The 26780-nt window shown below is 43.9% G+C and overlaps 1 protein-coding gene across 1 annotated transcript in view; it reads left to right on the plus strand.

Moving 5' to 3' along the window:
- The window catches only part of LOC308142617 (contactin-associated protein-like 5), a gene marked incomplete at its 3' end in the record, with an annotated part of 229754 nt that overhangs the window by 70716 nt on the left and 132258 nt on the right, over positions 1 to 26780 (plus strand). The gene's annotated exons all lie outside the window — the stretch shown is intronic.

A 26780-nucleotide genomic window follows, 5' to 3' on the forward strand; every position in this document is an offset into this window, starting at 1 on the left:
GTGTCAAGTTTCAAAGTCTTAGTGGCCTCTACGAAACATGCAGCGATGGCATGTCTCTCCCTGTTTTAACTTAACAAAGAAGTAAAAATCGTATATTCAGCTCGTACATTACCTCCTAATGGCGCTACAGACTGTGCATTCGACAGCCGTCCCAGATGACAGACAAGTGATCGTGGTGGAAAGGTTTTGGCTCTGAATGGGTGATCCAACGGCACACCGTGAGGCGGTTCAAGGATGGCCGTTCCATAGGCTCATGACCAAAAACAATCAGATTCAGATGCTCTTGGATATTTTTGATGATGGTGAGTGCTGCTGAGAACTATTAGCTTTTTTTACCGGGTGACCCGGGTGGCTCTGGCTCGGTTGTTAGACATGGTGAGAATTAATGCTAACACAAAGTGTGGCTGTCTACCGATGGGCTAGCTCGGGAACAAAAGGTCCCCTCTGGGAACTAAGAGAAATAAAAGAAACAATGTGCTTCTAAAACAAGTGAGCACTTCAGTTTTAGAGAATATTTAACAGACAAATTGACAACATAATGTTTAAAAGGTTTCTTAGACACATCATAATGTGTAAGCTTTGTTCAGACATCATTCAAAACATTTGAATATGTACAGTGATACAAATTGTGAATTCTACAATTTAAATTATTTTCTTCACCTCAAACGTTCAAACTCTGCAAGGCAACGCCATGGAAAAAAGAAAAGAAAAGAAAAGAAAAGGCAAGGCATGTTTATTTATAGAGCACCATTCAAACACAAGGCAATTCACAGTGCTTTATAAAGAAATTAAAGAAATTAAAGAAATATAGAATAAAAGAAATACATTAAAGCTTTAGAAGAAATTAAAGAAATGCATTAAAAGAAATAATGAAGAAAAGTATAATAAATGAGGTAAAATTAAGATAAGTTTAATAGAGTAAGTCAAATCTATTTATACTCAAAAGCCTGGGCAAATAAGAATGTTTTAAGTCCAGATGTAAAAGAAGTGAGTGTTTCATCAGTCTTCAAGTGTTCAGGAAGTTTGTCCCACAGGGAGGAGGTAGGAACTAAAAGCTGCTTCACCTTGTTTCTTCTGACTCTCGGAACACTGAGGGAACCTCTTCCTGAGGACCTCAGAGGTCTGGAGGTTCTAGATTCTACAAGTCAGTCTGAGATTATTTAGGCCAGAGACCATTCAAAGCTTTATAGACCAGAAGGAAGATTTTCAAGTCAATCCTTTGACACACAGGCAGCCAGTAGAGAGGCTGGAGGACGGGATAATGTGCGCCACCCTCTTTATGTTAGTGCACTGTGTGCTCCACCCTCAGTGTGTCGGTGTGGTGTGCTCCACCCTCAGCGTGTTGGTGTAGTGTGCTCCACCCTCTTTGTGTTGGTGAGGACTCTGGCTGCAGCGTTGTGGATGAGCTGCAGTCGTCTGACAGATGTTTTACTGAGGCCTGTAAACACACCGTTACAATAATCCAATATATTATACATTAATGCAGAACAAGTTTCTCACAATCTTGTTGGTCAGAAATTCTTTAATTCTTCAATATTGTTCAGATGGTTGGAAGCTGATTTTGTTCTTGTCTTAATGTGGCTTTTGAATTTCAGGTGTGAGTCCAGAACTCCACCCAGATTTCTGGCTTGATTGGATGTCCTGAGTGACCTGGAGTCAAAATGAGCACTGACCTTTAACCTTTCTTCTTTGGGGCCAAAAACAATGAGCTCAGTTTTCTCTCTCTTGAGTAATAAAAAGTTCTGGCACATCCAGTCATTAATTTCATGTATGCATTTCCTCAGCCGGTTTAAGGGGGCGTGGCCATTCACTGACTGATATATAGAGCTGTGTGTCGTCTGTAGTTATGATCAGAGATGTTGTGATGTTCGTGATCTGAGCCAGTGGCAGCATGGAGATGTTAATAGAGGAGACCCAAGGATGGAGCTTTGAGGAACCCCACAAGTCATTTTAATTTGCTCACATTCATAATTAGCTATTGACACAGAATAGTCGCCATCTTGCAGTAGGATTTAAACCAACTGAGTGCAGTGGCAGAACTCCACCCATTGTTCCAGTGGGTGGAGCAGGATGTTGTGGTCAACTGTGTCCAAAGCAGCACTAAGCTCTACTAACAGTAAAAGTGAGACTCTGGAAGTGTCACTGCTCATGCAGATGTCATTCAACACTTTAATAAGAGCTGTTTCACTGGTTTGACCTCAATCCAGACTGGAAAACATTTAGCTCATTGTTTTGTGCCGTAAAAGCATTAAGTTGTGTAAAAACCACCTTTTCAATAATTTTACTTAAAAGAAAGGCAGGTTTGATATGGGCCTGTAGTTACTAATTGCTGAAGCATCCAGATTGCTCTTTTTTTTTGTTAATGGCTGTCTGTAGGGTTTATGGAAAAACACCCATCTGAAGAGAGCTGTTGACTCTCTGTAGTCCATCTGGAGCTAAACAGTTAAAAACATGTATAAAAATTCAGTGTGCAGAGTGTGGAGGCTACATGTTGTGGGTTTGAGATGTTGAACAATGTGGGTTAGTGCTGCTCAGTCTAACAGGAGATAGATAATCTGCCGGATGAGACAGAACCTCTCTGTGTGGAGGCTCAGGTGTTCCAGCCAGAATCCTGAGCTCCGTTGACTGACTTTTTGAACGTGGGTCCCAGATTTATTAAATTCTAAAACCACCATGTTGTGTGCAAAGATGATCATCTGTGGAAAAATGATGACATAATTGCCCCCCTCTCCCCCCACTGCAGCCCGTAATGTCTTCAAATAACCACAACAATCAGGGACCATAGATGTAGAGAACTCCCATAGAAGTGGGACCATAGACCTATAGAACTAGAGTTATATTGAAGTTTTAGATATCTATGAGCAGGAATCGACTTCTAAATTTCTATGTGTTCCATCTCTTCTGCATTTTTAGTGTGTTTGGGGAGTCACAGCGCCCCTGAAGGCCTGGCATATGTACTACCTGCCCTGAAGCCTTGTGTTGAGCCGTGTTCATAGTGACGTGTGGACGGAACATTTTTTCAGAAAAAAGATGCTTTTGGCTCGTGTGATTGTGGCCTTAGTCTGAGTTTAAAATAACTCGTATCCCTCCTGACAGGCTTAGTCTTTGTCTTTGATGCTGCAGCTCATCAATCTTCCACTGTAAAGTGATGAGTCTATATGTTTTAAATCGTTTTTCCACTGTGCTTTTAAATCTTCTTAAAGATGGAAATTTGAGTTGAGCACAAAGGCAAAGTGTGTGTTTGTGTGTACGCTTCGTTCTGTGTGTGTTCATAAATTCTTTACATCTATTGTGTTCGCCCCAGTTGCTGAATGCCTCAACATTGTGATCCAGTCAGAAACACCAACACGATATTCTAATTAAAGGACACGTTTCAGCCTCATTCAGTGTGTTTTCAGCCATTTAACCTTCTGATTTGCTGTTAGTGTGACACATCAACCTGCATGAAGAATCTGTCATCTTAAAATGAACACAGAACAACGACTGATGCTGAACGCCCTGTCACTGCTGTGTTTCACACTGAATTATTTATCAAACTCCATGCTTGTTTAAAAATGCATTATCTACACAAAAAAGAAAAGAAAATCCAACATCAGGGGGATTTGAATTATATTTTATTATGAGTCCTTAGTTTAGGCTGAATGCAGATGTCCAGCAATACATTTATAACTACAAAATGTATAGTTATTACAGATGTTCCTGTGTGTGTGTGTGTGTGTGTGTGTGCGTGCGTGCGTGCCTGCATGTGTGCGTGCGTCACACTCTAGCTCTCGCGAAATTGTATTAAGGTTATTTTTCCCAAATGTGCTGCAGCTTTAATCCAAACCTTCTGCTGAGGCGTCCAGACCAGAGATCATGTGTCGACCACAGTAAATATAGGTGACTTTTCTCTCATGGCCTAAAAGTGTTTTGACTTTTAAAATGGACAGCAGGTTGTATCCTGTCATGGAAATGAACAGATGTGACATTTCAATGGAAGTAGACGACCGCGGTGCCACCGCCGATACTTGACAGGCCAACATTTGCAGTGGTCCAGTCAGGCCAGCCCTGCAGCGGAATGAGTGGCAGCTCATTACAGTCAGTGATGAAGCTCAGAGTGGCTGACCACAGCTCTTACCCGGACCTTTGGCTCACACTAATTGACGTCCGTCTGGCATTTTAACAAGAGAAGTTCAAAGGTAAGCATCGGGTGCAGGTACCTGAGCTGAGGGCACTAATGAGGAGCAGCAGCTGCTCAGGTGACTGCTGGCTCTCAGCCGCACTGCATCTCCTAATTAGTCCCAACCTTTCTAAAGAACAACAAACACAGAAAAGAAAGAAAAAAGTTTCACAGCAGCTTTGAGCAAGTATCGACACAGAGAAGAGGTATCGACACTCTGTTGACACATTGAAGACTTGTAATTATCTCTGTGATCATCTACCTTTATTTTTCACTGAATGCCAGCCAGCAGCTCACTGCAACAGTGACCACCAGGTGAGCTTCAGCAGCATCTGCATTCACATCTTGGTGGAGGTGTTCAGGATGGAGGGAGGTTTCAGTCATAGAACCTCCTTTAGCATAGGAAACACTGATGCTTCCTTTAGAGCCTTCCTTTAGGATAGGAAACACTGATGCTTCCTTTAGAGCCTCCTTTAGGATAGGAAACACTGTCATGAGCTGGTCTCCTTTATCAAAGGAGACCAGCTCATGTTGCCCCAAAATTCCTTGCAGGACCAACATTTAAAGGGACCCGGTCATCTGAGTGTTTATGGAACATCCCAATGTCAGAAAAAGGAGCAGATCATGTAAGTTACCAAAGAAATAATCTGCTGGAACAACTTTAAATCATCTAAAACCCAAATGTGCTTTTTATAGTCCATTTTCAGAAACTTGTAGTTCTTTTCCCGCCACAGCAGACGTCACTGACTTGTACCACCATCGCTTTATTATGATGTCACGAAGTGAAAGTGTCCGACTGACACATTAACATGATCGCCTTTCACTAACTCCTGTAGGAATCCTCCTAACACCTTTCCTTAACTCCTTTAGGAAGCCTCCAAACGCCTTTCCTTAACCCCGTGATGTCATCCAGGGGTTCAGTGAAAGTCTATAGATAAGGAAAAAGGAGGGACTTTTTGGACGTAGCCACTGTTTGCTCTCTGAGGTCGACAGCTGTGTTCACGCTCTGAAAAGTGTCTTGGAGCTCTGAAGTAGTTTTTCCCTTGTTTTATGTGAAATTCATCAAGAAAAGTGAAACGATAGTTTACAGTTTTGAATATTCACCTCGTATAAAGCAGTTTGTATAGTATGGTGCCTAAATTTCAGAGAACCAATGAGCCGCTGAGTAGTCCTAGATGAAATGTCTGCTGTTTCCACGACAACGATAAATAACCTGCTGTAGAGGACACTTCCTGTTCAGAATATTTCACCTGATCAATAAAAGGTTCAATGGCTTGTTTGTAACTCATTGCAAGGTAATTAATGTAATAATGAAGCTCCGGTACTCCATTTTAAGAGGCAGAGCTCAAAAGGTTCAGAGGTTTGTATATTGATATTTAATTAATCTTTGCACATGGTGAAAGGAAACGTGTTCTCAGGTCCCAACACTATAAAAGCAAGCAGTAAGCCATAACAGTAAGAATATCAATGAAGACAGACAGAAGCCAGTCTTGTAAGATTCACATAAAGAGGTAAGCTCAGTGCAGGGTAACTGTCGAGGACAGCGGTGGGCAATCCTGGTCCTCTAGGGCCGCAGTCCTGCACGTTTTAGATGTTTCCCTGCTCAAACACACCTGTTATCATGATGAGACTCTGCAGAAAGCTTGACAAGGAGCCACTAATTGCAGTAAGCTGTGTTGATTTGAGGAGACATTTAAAACATACAGGGCTGTGGCCCTCGAGGACCAGGGTTTCCCACCCCTGGTCTAGGACGATGGCGGTGCAACACTATTCAATCCATCTGGATTTCTTTCCGATTTAATGTATATCGCAGGGTTAGAATAAATCACGTCAGTCTTTTCCAATGATGTGCAGCCCTCAGTCTGTTATTTAATGAGAATGTTATTTGCCAGATCACTTTATATTTGAATACATTTCGTGTTACATTTTTATTGCGGGTTTATAGACCTGCTATATTTACCTTAAAACTCAAAACTAGAACTGCCCACGGTAGAGCGCATTCCTTCGCCAACACCACATTTGTCACCATGGAAACCAGTGGACTAGAAGGTTATTTGATTCATCACACCACTCCTTCCATCATTTGTATGGTTGAATTGCGTATCACTGTTTGACACACATGTACATACATTTTACAATTTCCGAGTGACCCCCTGACCTGTGACACCCAACCGCTAACTAGGGTAATGACATCATTGCATCATGTGGCCTATCAGAGGATAAGGATTTGAAAACTAAACATTTTAGCTTTAGTTTGACATCAGTCATATTGAAACATTATGATGATGAAACATGATGATGCTTTTAATCTTTTTCGTGAAAAAAATAATGGAACCCTTCTTGGATGAAGAGAAATCATCCTTGAAAGTATCGTACAATTTGGGTAAATATTTTTTTGTGAAAAGTTGGTAACATACATAAATACAAAACAATAAATAAACATTTTGACTCTGTGTGTCGGGCCTCTGCCAAAAGACAGAAAACACTGGAAAAGAATCTCTTCGCCAACATGTATTTAATATTCATGACAGAAAAACTCTGTTTCAAACATTATTCCAAGGAAAAATGGCAGTCTTACCCTGTCAATTCTGTTTAGTGGAGGACTAAACAGTCCAGCTTCGGTTCGGTGGTCATAATCGCATTCCATTTCTGACAACAATCTTTTGTGGTGGATTTCTTCTTTTAACTGCTCTTGGAATAAAATTGGGAAACAGAGTGCTTCTGTCAGGAATATTTATTGAAACCAACAGACACATACACAATGCATACATCACAAGTCAATCTGCTCTGAGCATGTACCCTGTTCAACCCTCGAGCTAACATTTTGAGGGATCTTGGGAGGTGGAGGTGATTGTACTGGTTTCACCAGGATGGAGAGGTCGAAAACACAGGCACGAGAGCCCACATACGGTTCCCATGCCTGACGGTGAGAAACTTTTCTCGCTCTCACCGTCCTCACATAGCTGCATTGAAGGAAAGGGAAAACATGAGTCCATAAATAAGATTGTAAGGCCGGAGTCACATCGACAACAGAATAGAACAGAACAGAACAGAATAGAACAAAAGAGCATCAGCTAGGAACGAGGAGAACACCATCATGGTTTGTGGTCTCCACTCGCAGAACCTCTCCTTTATAGGACTTGGTAACTGCCTCTCATCTCCACATGTTGCCTGTTTTATTTGCACAACAGGTGAAATTGATTCACAATTAGTGTTGCTTCTGAGCTGGACAGGTTGATTTCACACCAGTGTGATATTCTTGGAGTTACATTGTGTTTAGCTGTTTCTTTTAGTTTTATAAGCGGTGTAGAAGTACAACACGGTTGTCTCAAGACACTTTCGTGAGAAGAACAGTTTTCACTGGACCGAAGTAAGGTTTGATGAAAATGTGTGTGTGTGTGTGTGTGTGTGTGTGTGTGTATATATATAAAAATTTCCCTCTCGCCCTCCGCGGGCGGTCACCTGTTTTTCTATTCCAAGCTCGGGTCCTCTACCAGAGGCCTGGGAGCTTGAGGGTCCTGGTCCTCTACCAGAGGCCTGGGAGCTTGAGGGTCCTGTGCAGTATCTTTGCTGTTCCAAGTACTGCACTTTTCTGGACTGAGATGTCCGAGGTTGTTCCAGGGATCTGCTGGAGCCACTCCTCCAGTTTGGGGGTTACTGCCCCGAGGGCACTACTGTCACCTTCACCTTCCAAGCCCTCTCCAGCTCCTCTCTGAGCCCTTGGTATTTCTCAAGTTTCTCATGTTCCTTCTCTCTGATGTTACCATCACTTGGTATTGCTACATCCACCACCACGGCTTTCCTCTGCCCTTTATCAACCACCACGATGTCTGGTTGGTTCTCCATTACCATCCTGTCTGTCTGTATCTGGAAGTCCCACAGGATCTTCATCGGTCATTCTCCACCACCTTTGGGGGGGTCTCCCACTGTGACCTTGGGGTTTCCAGACCATACTCCGCACAGATGTTTCGGTACACTATGCCAGCCACTTGGTTTTGGCGTTCCATGTATGCTTTCCCAGCCAGCATCTTGCACCCTGCAGTTATGAGATTGTCTCAGGTGCCTCTTTGCACAGTCTACACCTTGGGTCTTGTCTGGTGTGGTAGATCTGGGCTTCTATGGCTCTGGTGCTCAGAGCCTGCTCCTGTGCAGCCAGGATGAGGGCCTCTGTGCTGTCCTGTAGGCCAGCCCTCTCTAGCCATTGGTAGGACTTCTTGAGATCAGCCACTTCAGTTATGTTCCGGTGGTACATCCCATGTAGGGGCTTGTCCTCCCATGATGGTCCCTCTTCCAGCTCCTCCTCATCTCGCCATTGTCTGAGACCTTCGTTGAGTATGTCATCCGTTGGAGCCCTGTCCTTGATGTACGTATGGAGCTTGGATGTTTCATCCTGGATAGTGGCTCTCACGCTCACTAGTCCTCTGCCTCCTTCCTTACGGCTAGCATACAGTCTCAAGGTGCTGGATTTGGGATGGAACCCACCATGCATGGTGAGGAGCTTTCGTGTTTTAACATCCGTGGTCTGTATCTCTTCCTTTGGCCACCTTATTATACCCGCAGGGTACCTGATCACTGGCAGGGCGTAGCTGTTTATTGCCCTGGACTTGTTCTTGCCATTGAGCTGGCTTCTTAGGACTTGCCTCACTCGCTGGAAGTATTTGGCCGTTGCCGCTTTCCTTGTTGCCGGTTCAAGGTTGCCATTTGCCTGTGGTATTCCCAGGTACTTGTAACTGTCCTCAATGTCTGCTATTGTTCCTTTTGGGAGTGAGACCCCTTCAGTGTGGACTACCTTGCCTCGCTTTGTCACCACCCTACTACATTTCTCAAGCCCGAATGACATCCCAATGTCATTGCTGTAGATCCTGGTGGTGTGGATCAGGGAGTCTATGTCCCGTTCGCTCTTGGCGTACAGCTTGATGTCATCCATGTAGAGGAGGTGACTGATCGTGGCCCCGTTCCTGAGGCGGTATCCGTAGCCAGTCTTGTTGATTATTTGGCTTAGGTGGTTCAGACCTATGCAGAACACCTTTGTATATGCCACATTTGATGGACACTTGTGCAAGTGGCTTACCATTGGCCTCAAGGGTGGTTTTCCACAACCTCATCGAGTTTGCAACGAACGCTCTTAGAGTCCTGTTGATGTTGTACAGCTCCAAGCATTCAGTGATCCATGTGTGTGGCATTGAGTCGTAGGCTTTCTTGTAATCAATCCACAGGTTGGTATTACAGGACCTGCAGTCTTGGGCGACTGTTCTGTCAACTAGGAGCTGGTGTTTGGCTCCTCTGGTATCTCTACCAATGCCCTTCTGTGCTTTGCTCATGTATTGATCCATGTGCCCGCTTATCTTAGCCGCGATGATGCCTGACATGAGCTTCCATGTTGTGGAGAGACAGGTTATTGGCCGGTAGTTGGATGGGACTGCACCTTTGGTGGGATCCTTCAGGATCAGGATTGTTCGCCCTTCGGTTAGCCATTCTGGGTGAGTCCCATCTCTGAGCAGCTGGTTCATTTGTGCTGCCAGGCGCTCATGGAGAGCTGTGAGTTTCTTTAGCCAGTAGGCCTGGATCATGTCAGGGCCTGGTGCTGTCCAGTTTTTCATACCTGAGACTCTTTCTTGGATGTCTGCCGCTGTGATGGTAACTGGGTTCTGTTCAGGGATGTTGCTGTGCTCCTCTCTCAGAGACACCAGCCATTGAGCACCGATGTTATGTGCTGCCTCCTTTTCCCATATGCTCTTCCAGTACCTTTCAGTTTCCAGCCTTGGTGGGTCTACTCTGCTGTTATTACCCTGCCACTGAGCGTACACTTTCGCAGGTTGCATTGCGAACAGCCTGTTTATTCGCCTGGCTTCAATGTCTCTCGTGTACCTCTTTAGGCGGCTGGCCAAGGCTTGGAGTCTTTGTTTGGCAGTTTCGAGTGCTTCAGGTATGGGCATCTGGGTGTACCTCTTGGGTAACGGTCTTTTCATTGCACCTCTCTGGGCCTCTGACAGTTGACTCACTTCTCTCCGTGCTGCCTTGATGTTAGCCTCCAACCGTCTTTTCCATGGTGGGTGTTGTTTCTCATGGCTCCCATGGTTGCTCTTATAGCCAAGCATCTCTAGGATCACTGCTGCTGAAGTGTATATCAGCTCATTGGTTTCAGTGATTGTTGTGGTAGGGATCGCTCAAACTGCTGCATTCACAGTTTCCAGGAGACTTTCTGAAGGTACTTCACTTAGCCGTTGCAATCGGTGTCTTGTATGTTGTTCTACTTACTTTTATGTTATTCTTCTGTCTCCTCACTGGACCTTTTCCTCTTTACAAAGAGACTTTCCAAAAATGACTGTTTTTTATTCATTTTGCTGCTTATGGGTTTAATATCAGTGCTAATGTGTCATGTGACCGACACAAGTTTGAGTCATACACATAGGTAATGAAGAGAATTTGGTCATTTTTTTAAATAAATGATTCTTCAGACTTGGATAATAAATAAAACAGAAATTATGTAAGTTATTTATTCTTTCTGTGTGGCCCAGTACCAAACGACCCACTGACCGGTGCCGGTCCATGGCCCAGGAGTTGGGGATCGCCGATATAGGCTGTTCTTTTCATCCAGTCATGGAGACTGTTCATTGCCTTCAGAGACATGTTTTACAGGGAAATATAGAGATCACCAAAGATCCACAAAGAACCTGAGTTATCAGAAATGATGTATAAATATTCACACCGTCCCATGTAAAGCTGTTTACTGTGGAACTGGAGGTTTACATAACTTCAGGTATTATTCTGTTATTAAATCGGTTTTACTGTGTTGGAATGACTTGAGTAAAGAAGAAGAAAAAGAAGAAGAAGAAAGATGTCTCTTCTGTTATGTAGATGTTGGTAAACGTGGATGTTGGTAACTGTGATGTTGATGTTGGTAAATGTAATGTGGATATTGGTATGTGTGATGTGGATGTTGGTATATTTGATGTTGATGTTGGTAAATGTAATGTGGATATTGGTAAATGTGATGTAGATGTATGGTAAATGTGGATTTTGGTAAATGTGATGTGGATGTTTGTAAATGTGATGTGGATGTTGGTAAATGTGATGTGGATGTATGGTAAATGTGATGTAGATGTATGGTAAATGTGATGTAGATGTATGGTAAATGTGGATTTTGGTAAATGTGATGTGGATGTTTGTAAATGTGATGTGGATGTTGGTAAATGTGATGTGGATGTATGGTAAATGTGATGTGGATGTATGGTAAATGTGATGTAGATGTATGGTAAATGTGGATTTTGGTAAATGTGATGTGGATTTTGGTAAATGTGATGTGGATGTTTGTAAATGTGATGTGGATGTATGGTAAATGTGATGTAGATGTATGGTAAATGTGGATTTTGGTAAATGTGATGTGGATTTTGGTAAATGTGATGTGGATGTTGGTAAATGTGATGTGGATGTTTGTAAATGTGATGTGGATGTTGGTAAATGTAATGTGGACATTGGTCAATGTTATGTAGATGTATGGTAAATGTGGATGTTGGTAAATGTGATGTGGGCGTGGTTTCAGGATGGCGGAGATCATTAGCCGTGCGCTCACGGGACTTTGCTGTTGAGATTTATTTATGGGCAATTTGCTTTGATTCATCATGTCAGTCCTTGAGCAGATTAACTGTCCAGTGACCTTCTCCAATACCAGCTGCTCGTTATTACGGCTTCAGCCGACGGTCGCTCTAAACACATTGATTGTGTGAGAAATGAGTGTTTGCCTACTTACTATATGCAACACTGACATAAAGGAAAAGTGCCACAAGGGAGCTCATCACCAGAGAGGAAGAGGAAAGAGTCTTAATGAGGCCGCTCACCACTCGATAGTGGAACAAAAATAATGAAGTCACGGCAGGGTGAGGTCTGTTTATGTAGACCAGGACGACCTGCGGGCCTCTGGGAGGCCTGTGATGCAGACATTCTGCTTCCTCCCACTGTCCACTGGGACATACCCACAGTCCTCCATCGCTCTCAAACAAACAACCGGCAGTAGGGAATCACGTCGCAGCTCTCCAAACTCATGCATGATGACAGAGGAACAGTTCAAAGGAAAACCGTCTTAAACAGACACTCTAAGGATGCAAAAACATCCTCCTTTCTTTTAACCATGGACAGTCATACTAAAGCAAACTGAATAAAGATTCATAACAAGAGAGATCTGCTGCTCCTTCTAGGTGTTGTTCAAGTCATTTGAGCCTTTATGGAATAAATGATGATAAATTTCCTATAAAGTGACTGAACTCTGAAGGACCATGAGTTGCCTCCACGTGACAGCATGTCAGTGTTTCTTCTGAAAGTCCATCATATTCAGGATACTTTTATCTGCTAAAGTACCACACTAGAGTACAGTGAGGACTCCTTCACTTTGCTTACTGATGTGTTTTTAATTTCTGAATGGACTGGACCACAAAAGTCTCACTGCCAAAACTACATTCAAGTCAGTTCAACTCTATTGCAGAGTACGCAACATATATCCAGCATGTGCTCTGTCATAAATTAACTCAAATAAAATGTGCTTGTTTTATTGAATTTTACTCTCTTGCTCCAAATACAGTCATTCCAAGCTACTCTTATTGGGAAAAACAACGATTCCACCTGAGCAAGTCACAGAGACGGCGTAAAGGAAATACTCTCCAGGCGTTGGGCCTGGAGCGAAACAAACATTTTAACAATAACCATCTCTGCGCTGAAACAAATAGTACTTTTCTACTTTCTCTCACAAAAGTGTTCTTCTGACTGTTGAGGGTGGCCTCAGTGGAAATGAAGGGGCTTCATATGGCGTCTGAACTAAAAGGAGTCCGACAACCCTGAAAAAAGATCCTCTACTATTTCATTCTTTTCACAATTTTAAACTTCAACAATACATATTCAACAGACGTTTGTATGAACTCCCACATTTCCATTCACATGGAAAAATCTGATGAAAAATATTAAAATTCAATAAAACAAGCACATTTTAATTTGAGTTAATTTATGACAGAGCACATGCTGGATATATGTTGCGTACTCTGCAATATTCCCTCACAGCAGGAAACGAGTTAAAATGGTCACTCTGTTTGTTTCACTTCATTTTGTTTTACCTCAAAGAAAATGTGTTGAATGTATTTCTTCAGCAGAGCAGATCAGTTCAGCAGACAATGTTCAGCAGGTCAATAAAGGAGCACAGACTCTTATTTTACTTTTTCAACACATCAAAATGGAAGAGGGGCTGCTATGTATGATGCTGAAGGATGTTTTCAGTGTAAAAAGTGTGATCATGAACATAGAAGATCAGATTAGACCTTTTTTCATATTTCCAGTAGAATAAATTCTTAACTTCATGAGTATTACAATACAGTTTTATAGATGAGAAGATCCAGTTAAAATACTGTACTTTTCCTGATGATTTATTTAAATGTAATGTTCAGATGCAACACATGCACATGAAGCTGGCTGCATCATGCATGAAGATGAACTGTTGTTCAGGAAGTGAGGTCAAATGTAGTGACGGTTCGGTTTAAAAAGGGTCTCACTTTAAACAAAGGATCGATGTTTCCTTATTGGAGGTGTTGTGAAAGAATCCACAGAGCTGACTGTGCACACTGAACCCTGACCCTGTGTCGCGGTTAAAGCTGTAATATGCTGCCAGGCACTGCGGTGCCACGCGTTGTCTGCTCTCCAGTAAAACATTCAGAGAAGTCCTCCGTCATCAGTATTCATGCTGCCTTTCCGCACGGTCGGCGTGTTTTTTTTAATTTCACTGGCTGGGCGACACCGAGCTCCTACACAGACAGCTGTGCAGACCCCAGAGAAATTAGTGAAAGCCCCTCTCTGCTGAGGGGAATTACTCTGCACAGAGAAATGCTTAGCTTGCATCTCCTTCTAGATTCAGCCACTTAAACAGTTCAAAAGAGGAAAGTACTGAGCATAAATCACAATCAGAGCCTCAACAGTTACCTTGTCAAGAGTCCCACCTCCTATATCTGTGGAGGATTCAGATCCTGCTGGGTCTGAGTCCTCCAAGGACCTTCCGGACTATCAGTCTGGGCCAGAGCTGCTGCTGCTCTCTGCTGCTCTGCTTGCTTATCAGCTGCATTTCAACAAAGGACTTTTGCTCTTCCAGCAGCTAGTTCATATGACTCGGGACCAAAGAAGCTAATTCTTATATTGTAGTTGCCTGCTGGTGGGATCTCCCAAGACCACATAAAACTTGGTTCAGTTGTAATGAAAGACCGTCTTTATTTGTCATGATAAGTTATGACATGATTCAAGACTGTGCATCCATCCATCTCACAGCAGAGAGTCCTGCAGAACCCCCCCCCCCCCCCCCCCCCCCCCGTCACGATTGGTTGGGGACCCCAGCCCTCTTATCCCCCCACCTTATCAAAGCCTCTGGAGAGATTCTCTTTTTCTTCTTCCCCTGTGAACACCAGGGAGAAAGGTTTTGTAGCCCAGCCTGCTAACAGCTAGCACCAGAGGCCTGCAACCGAAGGCCTCAACTCCTCAACTTCTCTTCCTCAGCTTCCCCAGGACCAGAAGCCAGACCCCAGTGTCTGATCTTTCGTCAATCAGGGAACACCAATCAGCTTCTCCACCAGTACATGAATGAGTGAAGCACTAAATATGGATGATCATTTTATTCGTCAATGTATCAAGGGCCCGGTCAGGTACAGTGTTTGTGTTTCTGCCATCGATGTTCCAGAGGGCCCAGGAGAGTGCGACTCACCCTTCAGTCTAACGTGGAGTAGTAATCAGCAATGATAAACTGTACATATGAAGCAGGCGTCAAATCAGGCGAAGACTGACTTTACAAGTGACCAACAAGTACTTGGTCATGATCCCTGCCTCTCATGCAGTCAAGTGGAAAAAGGGATGGAGCTCCCATGTGCAGACTTTGCTAACAACCTATTGGCGTCGTGGAGGACGCTCTGCAGCAGCGCTTCACTGTGACACCTCTAATCACCAAATGAGCTCTGCATGAGGGAGTACACACAGCCGTCTGTGCATCATAGAACAGCTGTGTTTGTGACGGTTATTGTGGGATGTTCCTGGTGACTCATTTCTCTAAATCCAGACTGAATTTAGTCACGATAAAAAAGGAAAACACTCGGCAAACTATTCAAATTTAGTACTGATTATTGTCAAGTACTGTAACCACCGAGTCTGAAATAAATATATTTTACTTAAACCTGTTGCTTGTTGGCTCTCATGCCTATCGTTTAGTTTTTTGCTTTTCCACAAAAACCTATTTATAGTCTTTATTTGTTCATTTATATTGAACGTTTTTATCTTTGTATGTAAAGATTTTATAATTTTATCTTATTCTAGTTTTACTGTTTGCCACAAGAGTTTTTTTTTTCTATTTTGTTTCATGTGGACAATGACAAACTATTCTATTCTATTCAATTGTATTCTAATACCATCAACATCAACAGATCGAACTAAATCATAAGTAATAAAATCAACACATCTTCATAAAGGTTAAACAGTTGTGTGCAGAGCCAGTATTTAACTGTCTATCCAAGGCCCATAATTACCACTTCATGGGTGTCTTTGAAGAAGGGGGGTGTTTGTTGTCCACATGAGAGAAGCTGGTCACTTCTTCACTTTGCAGTTAGCACCTCAGAGCTAACTCTGGTTGGGCTGCGTTGTGCCAAAAATGAAGAAGAAGAAGAAGAAGAAGAAGAAGAAGGAGGAGAAGAAGAAGAAGAAGAAGAAGAAGAAGAAGAAGAAGAAGAAGAAGAAGAAGAAGAAGAAGAAGAAGAAGAAGAAGAAGAAGAAGAAGAAGAAGAAGAAGAAGAAGAAGAAGAAGAAGAAGAAGAAGAAGAAGAAGAAGAAGAAGAAGAAGAAGAAGAAGAAGAAGAAGAAGCAGCAGCAGCATTGTGATAGAGTTCTGGGAGCTGTGATCTTGTTGAATCCCACTGCTGGGGAAAGAAGGGCTGAGTCCTTCCCAGCAACAAGGCTGGGCACTTGGGGCTGGCCTCTGGTTGTGGTGGAGCTCTGACCCTCTCGGTAAAGTCAGGAGAGGATTTGAGGCCTTCTGTGGGCTTGTCCTCTGTTAGCCATTAGCTGTTCGCTGTTCAAGGCTAACAGGCTGTGCTCCTGGATTGCAGCCTGCTTCATCTGAAGTGTACAGAGAGTGAGTGAATTTCAGCATGGGCTTTCGGTGAAGCAATCCAGAGGTGTGAATTGTGGGAAACTAAGCAATCAGTGGCTGGCTGAGAGGGCATGGGGCTAGTCAGTCTTCAGCAGTTATTCTGACACAGTTAGTTTTGCTTCTTTTCTTACCTTTTAAGGTAAAAGACTTTTCTTTTCATCCTTAAATTCAAGGTGGTTACAAGCCAATGTAAAGCACAAAACATTTTTTCATTTTGTAAAAAAACAAAGGGCTAACTGTTATGGGAAGATCTGTTTTTTATCAGTCATGGAGTTCTGCTTCTGCTCCACAGGTTTCCTGATTATCCTAGAGGTGGGACCACTGAAGTTAGGCCCAGGGTTCAGGGTCAGTGCCGTGGCAGGGGTCTCAGGGGGCCCCCCTGGATGCTCTACAGTTTTAGGATATTCAGAGGCGTCTTTAGGGGTAGGATTACTTCCTAATCATTGCTCATTATTTGAAGAGAGAAGTTTGAATGCTTCCAAGCCTTTTGATAAGATGGGGCATTCAAAGGTGCAGAATCCTTGGAGCTCTACCCAATCAATGATTAGCTGAGAGACCAGGGGGAGCATTACTGTCCCTGATAGGGTGTGGGAGTGGTGATGGGGGGTTGCATGGGCAGGGGTGGCTGTAGGACCCCCTGCTGTGTGGCATCTCGCAGCAGCATAGTGAGAGTCACAACTACAAGTGTCCATTCATTAGAATTGAGCAAACCTTTCTGTGGGATCTCAGCCCCCAACATGACCCGGAACATTATGACCACAGTGCGGGTGGAGGTGATCTACAGTGAGGGTGGAGGTGATCTACAGTGAGGGTGGAGGTTTAGACCGAACGGTAAATAGAGAGCTTTACTTTATAGTTCAGCTCATCTTCACCACAACGGTCCGACAGTGACTGCTCCTGCAGCCTGAACCTGTGGACCATCTCTCTATCACTCCTTCATTACTCCTCCATCAGTTCTCCATCACTCCACCATCCCTCCATCACTCCTCCATCCCTCCTCCATCAGTCCTCCATCACTCCTGAATAAGATCCAGAGATACTTACCTCCTCCGCCTATGGAAGCTCCTCCCCCTACCTGGAGAGGACCTGCCGTCCTTTTCCATGAGACTATGACCCAGACCTGGAGGAACTGATCCGAATTGAACCGTTCCAGTGAACAATGGCGGTCATGAAACCCTGTTAGGAGGATGACATCATCTGCAAAGAGCAGAGACCCCCCACCCCCACCCACAATGCCATGAAAATCAGGAACAGACTCAGCTCTCACACTGGGAGGGCAAAGACCAGATTGCCTGCAGCAGCAGTTCCGGTGCTCTGCACTCCCCAAGCTCCTCCCACACTCCCAAAGGTCCTTCCACACTTCATTAACTCCTCCCACACTCCCAAAGGTCCTCCTGCACTTCATAAGCTCCTCTCACACTCCATAAATAAGCTCCTCCCATACTCCCTAAGCTCCTCCCACACTATCAAAGCTCCTCCCACACTCCATAAGCTCCTCCCAAACTGTCTAAGCCCCTCCCACACTGCCCAAGATCCTCCCACAATACATCTTGGAGGACATGGTTGAAGGCATTTTCCGAATCCACAAAACACAATGCTGGATTTGTGAGAGGGTGAAGAACTCTTGTGTTGTTATGTGAGAGGGTGAAGAGCTGGGGCCTCATTTCTAAAGGTTGCTGAAGCACAAAACAGGTCCTGAAAGATGAGTACGCCACTTCCCATGTAAAGTATTTGATTTTGGATATTTGCATATAGGATATTTGGATATTTGCATATTTTGGAGACAAGGAACCTGGTAGCGCTGATTGTGAAGTGGAGAATTGAACTAGATAGATAGATAGATAGATAGATAGATAGATAGATAGATAGATAGATAGATAGATAGATAGATAGATAGATAGATAGATAGATAGATAGATAGATTGATAGATAGATAGATAGATAGATAGATAGATAGATAGATAGATAGATAGATAGATAGATAGATAGATAGATAGATAGATAGATAGATAGATAGATAGATAGATAGATAGATAGATAGATAGATACTTTAATGATCTCCAAGAGAAATTCACAATTCCAGCAGCAGCAATATGGAAACACAGGGGCATGCAGGCTTACAAAAAACAAGCAATAGGTAAAACAGAAGAAATATAACTTCAGTATAAACAAATAATTAAGCAATTAGTAACATTAGTAAGATAAGTAGTGTGTGTGTGTGTGTGTGTGTGTGTGTGTGTGTGTGTGTGTGTGTGTGTGTGTGTGTGTGTGTGTGTGTGCGTGTGCGTGTGTCAAGGGTGCGTAGTGTGTGTGTAGTAAGTCCAGGGCTTGGTGTCCGCTAAGGCCTCCCCCGAGAGGTGTTGAAGAGTCGGATGGCGTGGGGGAGGAAGGATCTCCTCAGTCTGTCAGTGGAGCAGGACTGTGACAACAGACAACCAGGTTCATCTCATACATTTATTATCTTCAAATATCAGACTTATTGATCCACATAATCATAAACAGCCAAGCTGCACTGGTATACGTGTTTCTTGAGTAGAAATTACTACCGAATCAGCAGCTCTATGTTCATATGTCAAACTTTCATCTTCAAATGATACAGAGCTGTGGATAAAATGGCTTGATTATTAATGATACAGAGGATAGAACTGATTGATTATCAATTGTGACAAAGTGTGTAAAATCAGTGTAATTTCAGAGAAAGTACATAAATAGTGCAGTAAAGCTTTAGTGTCTGGAGCAACACTGACTGTCTGTCTCCAGTCTCTGGGGACGTCTGTTCTGTTCCAGCTGCTTTTATTAGGGTTTGCGTGTGTTACTGTGTGTACACGGTAACAAAGTGAGTCTCTGGTCTGCAATAGAGATGATTTATCAATAGATTACATGTAAAATTAAAGCTGCAAGCAGCATTGGTCGGGACCTCGAGATTGCCCGTCGGGGGGGTGGCTATGAACGGTTCAAAATATTTGCTTAAATATAAAAAAAAATAAAACATTTTTTTACGACTTTTATTTTGAAAAAACTGCGTCAAAACCAGCTAATTAGCTAGTGATTTGTGATCGCAGCACCCCCATTAGGCTACCTACCAAATTTCGGCTCAATCGGACAATGTTTGCTCGCATGCTAACAGGTGTGCTAAACCGCAAGCTAGCCGAGCTGCCTGAAAATGTCTGTTGGGTACTCCCCAGATGGCCCCGATCCTGAATCTGGTCTTACTTCAATTCTAGTGTAAAAGACACAGCACTTATGGCACAATAAAGGTTTTTCAAAAACTTCCACCGACATGAATTATATGGCCTCAGGCCAGGCCTCCTACGGAGGTCAGTGTGTGACAAGAGACTGACCTGGTGGAGTGCCGGGCCTAGGAGGCCCGGCCTTTGTCGGCGGTGCGCGAAGGTGTGAATGATGCAATAAAGGTTTTTCACAAACTTCCACCGACTTCCATCGTACAAAGGTCAGTGTGGGACGATGGAGTGACCTGGTGGAGTGCCGGGCCTAGGAGGCCCGGCCTTTGTCGGCGGTGTACAAAGGTGTGAATGATGCAGTAATAAAGGTTTTTCAAAAACTTCCACCAACATGAATTACATGGCCTCAGGCCAAGCCTCCTACAGAGGTCAGTGTGGGACATGAGAGTGACCTGGTGGAGTGCCGGGCCTAGGAGGCCCGGCCTTTGTCGGCGTGAACGAAGGTGTGAATGATGCAGCAATGAAGGTTTTTCACAAACTTCCACCGACATGAATTACATGTCTCAGGCCAGACCTCGTACAGGTTTTGCATGTCCTCATGACAGGAGAACATGAGACATGAGAGTGAGGTCAGGTCACATGAGAGTAACCTGACCTGAGAATGACTGGTGAGGTCACTCTCAGGTCAAACTGCAGGATATGACAGGCTGTCAATCACACAGCAGTGATGAGCCTGAAGCTACAGGAAGCTGCCCATATATGGAGTGATGCACTGACCAATCACAGTGGAGAATTTCACAGCTGCGCCGAGCGCGGACACTCTGACGGTAGAGTGAGCCAGAGAGGATTATATTAGAAGATTTTGCGAACAACTGCTCTTAATCTATACTTATCGGGGGAGTATGTGGATAAAAATACCATACGTTTGTAGGAATTTTTGTCCTCTTTAAGATTGTGTACGTTTGGAAGCAGTCGGAGGTAAACTTTGGACACCAGGGGGCGCTGTTTGGCAGGAACGGCAGATTTGGCTCCATCCGCTATAGTGTTAAGATTTCGGACGAGAAAAATGTTACTGTGTCGCTTTAACTCGTCATTCTGGGGACTTGTTTTGGAATTTTCCCCACATATGTTACATCCTCTTGTTCGGCAGGGTCTCGTAGTCGTGGCGATGCCCTCGGTTTGTGGCTGAGAGTCACGGTTTGCAAACAGTTAAGAGTAGTTCGGGGAGTTTTAAATCGTTGATTTTGGGGGCGAATTTTCCATTTCCCCATGTATTCGGATGACAGGATGGGGAGAGCCGATTTCGGGGTGGGGAGCTTGGACGGCTAATAAAAATTAAACTGGACTAGGTAAGAAAATTTCCCTCTAGAGTTCAGTAGTAAACAATCTCCTCTATTTTTGTATATCTCAATTTAACCGATGCGACCTTCGCCCTATGAGGAGTTAAATTTTCCGTTTCTGCCTTTTTTTCCCTTTTTTGGGCGAACACCTTACATTGAAAGGAAAATAGCCGGCTTCCTGTTGGAGTTAGGGCAAAAGTTAGAGCGCGTGAGTCGTAGGGCTCGAGTAGACGAACAAATTTCGTATTCGCGACATTTCTCTACGACATTCCTACGGACCATGGCGGGCGATTGAAATTTTCTAGGTGGCGCTAGAGAGCCATTTTTGGACTTTTTGGGGATTTTTTTACAGAAACCTCGAATGGAGCGCGGTCGTGACGAAACTTCCAAATTTGGTGAGTTTTCGAGCGTGTTTAGGGGGTGAAAAATGAGGCTAAGCGCAAAAAAAACACTTTTGGCGACGACGAAATCCAAAAGAGACCTGCCGTTGGCTGGGCCTAGGGGCCCAGCCGTTGGCGAGGTCCCTAATAAAGAAATTATAGATTGTATATTGATTATTTTATTATTATACATACATGATACAGTTTAGTATATTTAGGGACCTCGCCAACGGCTGGGCCCCTAGGCCCAGCCAACGGCGAGCTCTCTAGCGCCACTGGCATGCTCTCTAGCGCCACTTAGAAGATTTTAATCGCCCGCCACGGTCCGTAGGAATGTCGTAGAGAAATGTCGCGAATACGAAATTTGTTCGTCTACTCGAGCCCTACGACTCACGCGCTCTAACTTTTGCCCTAACTCCAACAGGAAGCCGGATATTTGCCTTTCAATGTAAGATGTTCGCCCAAAAAAGGGAAAAAAAGGCAGAAACGGAAAATTTAACTCCTCATAGGGCGAAGGTCGCATCGGTTAAATTGAGATATACAAAAATAGAGGAGATTGTTTACTACTGAACTCTAGAGGGAAATTTTCTTACCTAGTCCAGTTTAATTTTTATTAGCCGTCCAAGCTCCCCACCCCCTAATCGCCTTTTTGGCTCCTGTCATCCATTAACATGGGGAAACGGACAATTCTCGCCGAAAATCAACGATTTTAAACTCCCCGAACTACTCTTAACTGTTTGCAAACCGTGACTCTCAGCCACAAACCGAGGGCATCGCCATGCCCACGAGACCCTGCCGAACAAGAGGATGTAACATATGTGGGGAAAATTCCAAAACAAGTCCCCAGAATGACGAGTTAAAGTGATAGAGTAACATTCTTTTCGCCCCAGAATTTAATACTGTAGCGGATGGAGCCCAATCTGCCGTTAGTGCCAAACAGCGCCCCCTGGTGTCCACAGTTTACCTCTGACTGCTTCCACACCCACACCGTCTGAAAGAGGACAAAAATTCCTACAAAACTATGGTATTTTTATCCACATACTCCCCCGATAACTATGGATTCAGAGCAGTTGTTTGCGACATCTTGGAATTATGAAAACATCTCTCCCACTCTAGCTCTCACACTTAATGATCAAAGTGACGTGCACCTGCTGTGAAAATCTACAGCAGGATTGCGCAATCCTGGTCCGGGGACCGTGGGAGGGGGAGGGGGAGCATCTCAGTGACATTTTCAGGATCTCATAGGCCTAGCAAGCCCGTTAGCATTTTAACAAACATTATCCGATTGAGCTGAAATTTGGTAGGTGGCCTAATGAGGCCGCTGCAGTCATGAATCACTACATAATTAGCTGGTTTTGAGGCCGTTTTTTTCAAAATAAAAGTTATTAAAAAAATTCTATTTCTTTTTAAAGATAAAAAATGATCATTAACTGGTCTAGAGTATCGTGGCCACCCCAATGGGCTTGAGCCACAGTTTACGAAAGGCCAGGCCGCAGGCCTGGCCAATGCCAGCTTCCTTTTGTAATCCGTACACAACTGACAAAGGCCCTCACATTCATGTCGGTGGAAGTTTTTGAAAAACCTTTCCTGTTCCATAAGTGCTGCGTCATTCACACCTTCGTACACCGCCGACAAAGGCCGGGCCTCCTAGGCCCGGCACTCCACCAGGTCAGTCTCATGTCACACACTGACCTCCGTAGGAGGCCTGGCCTGAGGCCATATAATTCATGTCGGTGGAAGTTTTTGAAAAACCTTTATTGTTCCATAAGTGCAGTGTCATTCACACTAGAATTGAAGTAAGACCAGATTTGGGATCGGGGCAACCTGGGGAGTACCACACTGAGATTTTCAGGTGTATCCGCTAGCTTGCGGCATAGCATGCCCGTTAGCATGCTAGTAAACATTGTTCGATTGAGCTGAAATTTGGTAGGTGGCCTAATGGGGGTGCTGCGGTCACAAATCACTAGCTAGTTAGCTGGTTCCGACGCCGTTTTTTCAAAATAAAAGTACTATTTTTTTTTTTTTTTTTTTTTTGCTTAAATGATATTTTTTTTAATTAACCGTTCATAGCCACCCCCCCCGACGGGCAATCTCGAGGTCCCGACCAATGCTGCTTGCAGCTTTAATTTTATGTTATGGCTGTAAATCCTGATAAAAGCCGCTCGCGGTACGTTCATGTGCTCTGTGTGCACTGCTGCTGGAGACAGACAACCTCCTCCACCTCCTCCGTCACCCTCCTCCTCCACCCTCTGCCTCCACCTTCAGTGATGGAGGATAAAACACAAAGTTCACTGAGCCTTTTCACGGTGCCTGTTAAAATATCTAATTCATACATTTAATAAACAGATAAAACTGAACTTCATCAGTCTCCTGTGGTCTCCACCTAAATGTCTCCTTCTTCTCCGACACTCTGACACACGCTGGAGTCACAACCTTGATGTCACTCTCCATCATGTCACTCTCCTCTGGCCTCCAACTTCAGATCAGACTCTTCTCCTCCACCTTTACAGTCACTGATCTCTCTCAGACTCTCTCAGTATTTCCAGCGGTGATGACGAGCTGTTGATCGTTTTTTTTTCTTTTAGTAGTGATTCCACTAGCGTGACACCAAATAATATCATTTCCTGACCTCCACCTCCTCCATGACTATTTCTGTCTTTGTAAAATTCTTTTTCTTCATCTTTTCTGTCAGGATTTAGCGCCAAATGCCGGTGATCAACAGGCTGATTGAGATGCTAAAATATTGACAAGGTGATTTGCATTGACCATTTATGGTAGAAAGTGGGCGTGTTGAGGGCGGAAGATGAACTGTCTGTTCTGGCCTGTTCTTCTATGAGAGGCTGAAGAGCTGGTCTGCTCTGTGAGAAGGTGAAAAGCTGGCTTGTTCTGTGAGAAGGTGAAGATCTGAGGCCTGGACTACAACCCCTGATCAACATATCCAGGATCTCTGTTTCCTGGGTTGACTGATTCAGACACTTTGGATCTTGATAACCATTACAGGTTATCAAGTGGGTATTCACTAGTTCAACCCAGACCTATGTGTGTGCATTTACATGAAAAATGTACATGGAGGAAACTCCGTAGGGTGACTGGGTGCACCCTTAGTGATAGGGTGAGGAGCTCAGTCACCCTTAGTGATAGGGTGAGGAGCTCAGTCACCAGGAAGCTCGGAGTAGAACCATTGCTCCTCTCAATCTATAGGAGCCAGCTGAGGAGGCTCGGGCATCTATTTCGGATGCCCCCCGGACGCCTCCCAGGGAGGTGTTCCGGGCATGTCCCTCCGGTAGGAGGCCTCGGGGCAGACCCAGGACACGCTGGAGGGACTATGTCTCTCTATGGCCTGGGAACGCCTTGGGGTGCCACCGGAGGAGCTGGAGGAAGTGTCTGGGGTGAGGGAAGTCTGGGCAACTCTGCTCAGACTGCTGCCACCGTGACCCGGCCCCGGATAAGTGGTGGACAATGGATAGATGGATGGATGGATGAGCGGAGCTTGGAACACGTGACCAGTCACAGAGGGAGAAACCCTGCAGAGCAGCTGACCCTATTTACCATAGAGTAGCAGTTCTTCTCTGATAAAAAGCAACACGCTGACCAAGCACCTATTAACTGTAAATAGTTGTTGAAGTTCTCAAGAGAGACTTTCATTTTGACAAAACATACCCAACAGGAACTTCAAGTCAGGAGCACATTTCACTCAAGACCCCCTTCATCCTGTCTGCCCACCCACAACTAATGAACCACACTAAACTAGATGAACTAATTAACTACATGAAGTACGGAACCAAAACACAACACAGCACAACCACACACAAACTACAAACCTAATAGAATGCCCAATAAGCTCTAGAACACGGCAAACAGAACTCCCATCATGCACTGCAGTGACCAGCTCCGTGATCACAACAGTATTTATGTCACATGAGCTTATTTGCAGCGGGACTGATTTTGGTAAGTTTAGCCCACTTATTCAATGGCATTTACTCAATGAGTTAAAAATCAACATCAGCTGGTCATTGTGCGTCTTTCAGAACCACAGGTGTGGAAAGCAGCGTAGAGGGGAAAAAAGAGAGAAGGGAGGGAGATACACTGTATGTGCGTAATTTAGTTGTTTTAAATTGTTTTGCATGTATTCCTCATACAGGTCATTTGTGATGTAAATAATGACATATATGAGGCCTACGTGGCTTAAAAGTGAACATTTTTATGTGGAGTTGGCATTATGCCTGGGGCTAGGATGCCAGAGGTTCATTTTGCAATTTGTGTAGCCTATGGTTGATTTACTGCACTTTCGTTGGTTGCAATTTGCAAAAACCTATGACCTGTTTATCTATCATTTATATGTGGTTATTTGATGCAGATATGAAGCTCTGGGTGTGTTTTGTTTTGTGTGTGTTATGAGGTTGTGGTTTTGCACAGGTCTCTGGCAATTGGCAGTTTGGGCTGGTTTTTATTGGAATGGGCGGGTTCTAAGATGTGATTGGGGTGGAAACTGTCAATCTGATATGACAACACTGCTTCTGCAGCCAAAGCCAGAATATTCCTGACTTATTAATGCTGACTTAATCAGATTATGCAATATTAATTCATCGGCAATATAAATGGACGGCACTGTGATCACTCAGATACACTTTATTACAGCATAATGGAGTTGGGATGAACTTCCTCACTGCTTTTAGTTGAGATTTTCTCGGTAAGGGAAACTCCAGTGTCGTAGTACAGGCCTCTGATGTTTGTTTAGTAACACAGCCTGTTAGTGGGAAAGTATTTACTGTTTTTGCAAAAGTAATTCCTTACTGTACTTGTTACTTGAAAAAAAAAAGTAAGGGGATTAGAGTAATGATTGGTCATGATTCAACATGTCTGAAATGATTGGCAGCAGGCTGCAGCCCCTCCTTCCTTATATGAGGCCTGAAAGGTACGATGGAAGAGCATGTTGAACCCTCGTCATTCTATTTGTCTAACGCTGCATTTTTAAGTGTTCAGCATAATCGATGAAAACCAGGCTAGAATGCGCTGCTTCATTGGTAGTTTATTGAAGTATTAGGTACTTCACTCAAAAAGGTCAGATGATGAACTTTCCATTCCAATGTGCTGCGTATTTTATTGACCTTTTTCACACAAGACTTTTGAGCTTGGAACCGCAAGAAAAGCCTGGGTGTGATTTCAGTTTCTTTTGGCTCCGTTGGATCCAACCACTGTTAATAACACGGCATGTGTTGAGCGTGTGCATGGCGTGTACTGAGTGCGTGGAGAACATGTGTTGAGCGTGTGTTGAGTGCGTATTGGGCATGTGTTGAGTACGTTTAAGTGCATGTCGAGCATGTGTTAAGAATAGGTTTAGCATGTGTTGAGCTCGTGTTGAGCATGTATGTGTTGAGTGTGTATTGAGCATGTATTGAGCACATGTTAAAAATGTGTTAAGCATATGTTGAGTGCAATGTCATCCGTGTGTTGAGCATATGTTGAGTGCATTTGAACATGTTTTGATCACATGTTGAGTGTGTTAAGAATGTGTTAAGCATGTGTTGAGTGTGGTCAATCACGCGTTGAGCCTGTCTAGTG

The sequence above is a fragment of the Blennius ocellaris genome (genome assembly GCF_963422515.1).
Source record: "Blennius ocellaris genome assembly, chromosome: 17".
NCBI lineage: Eukaryota > Metazoa > Chordata > Actinopteri > Blenniiformes > Blenniidae > Blennius > Blennius ocellaris.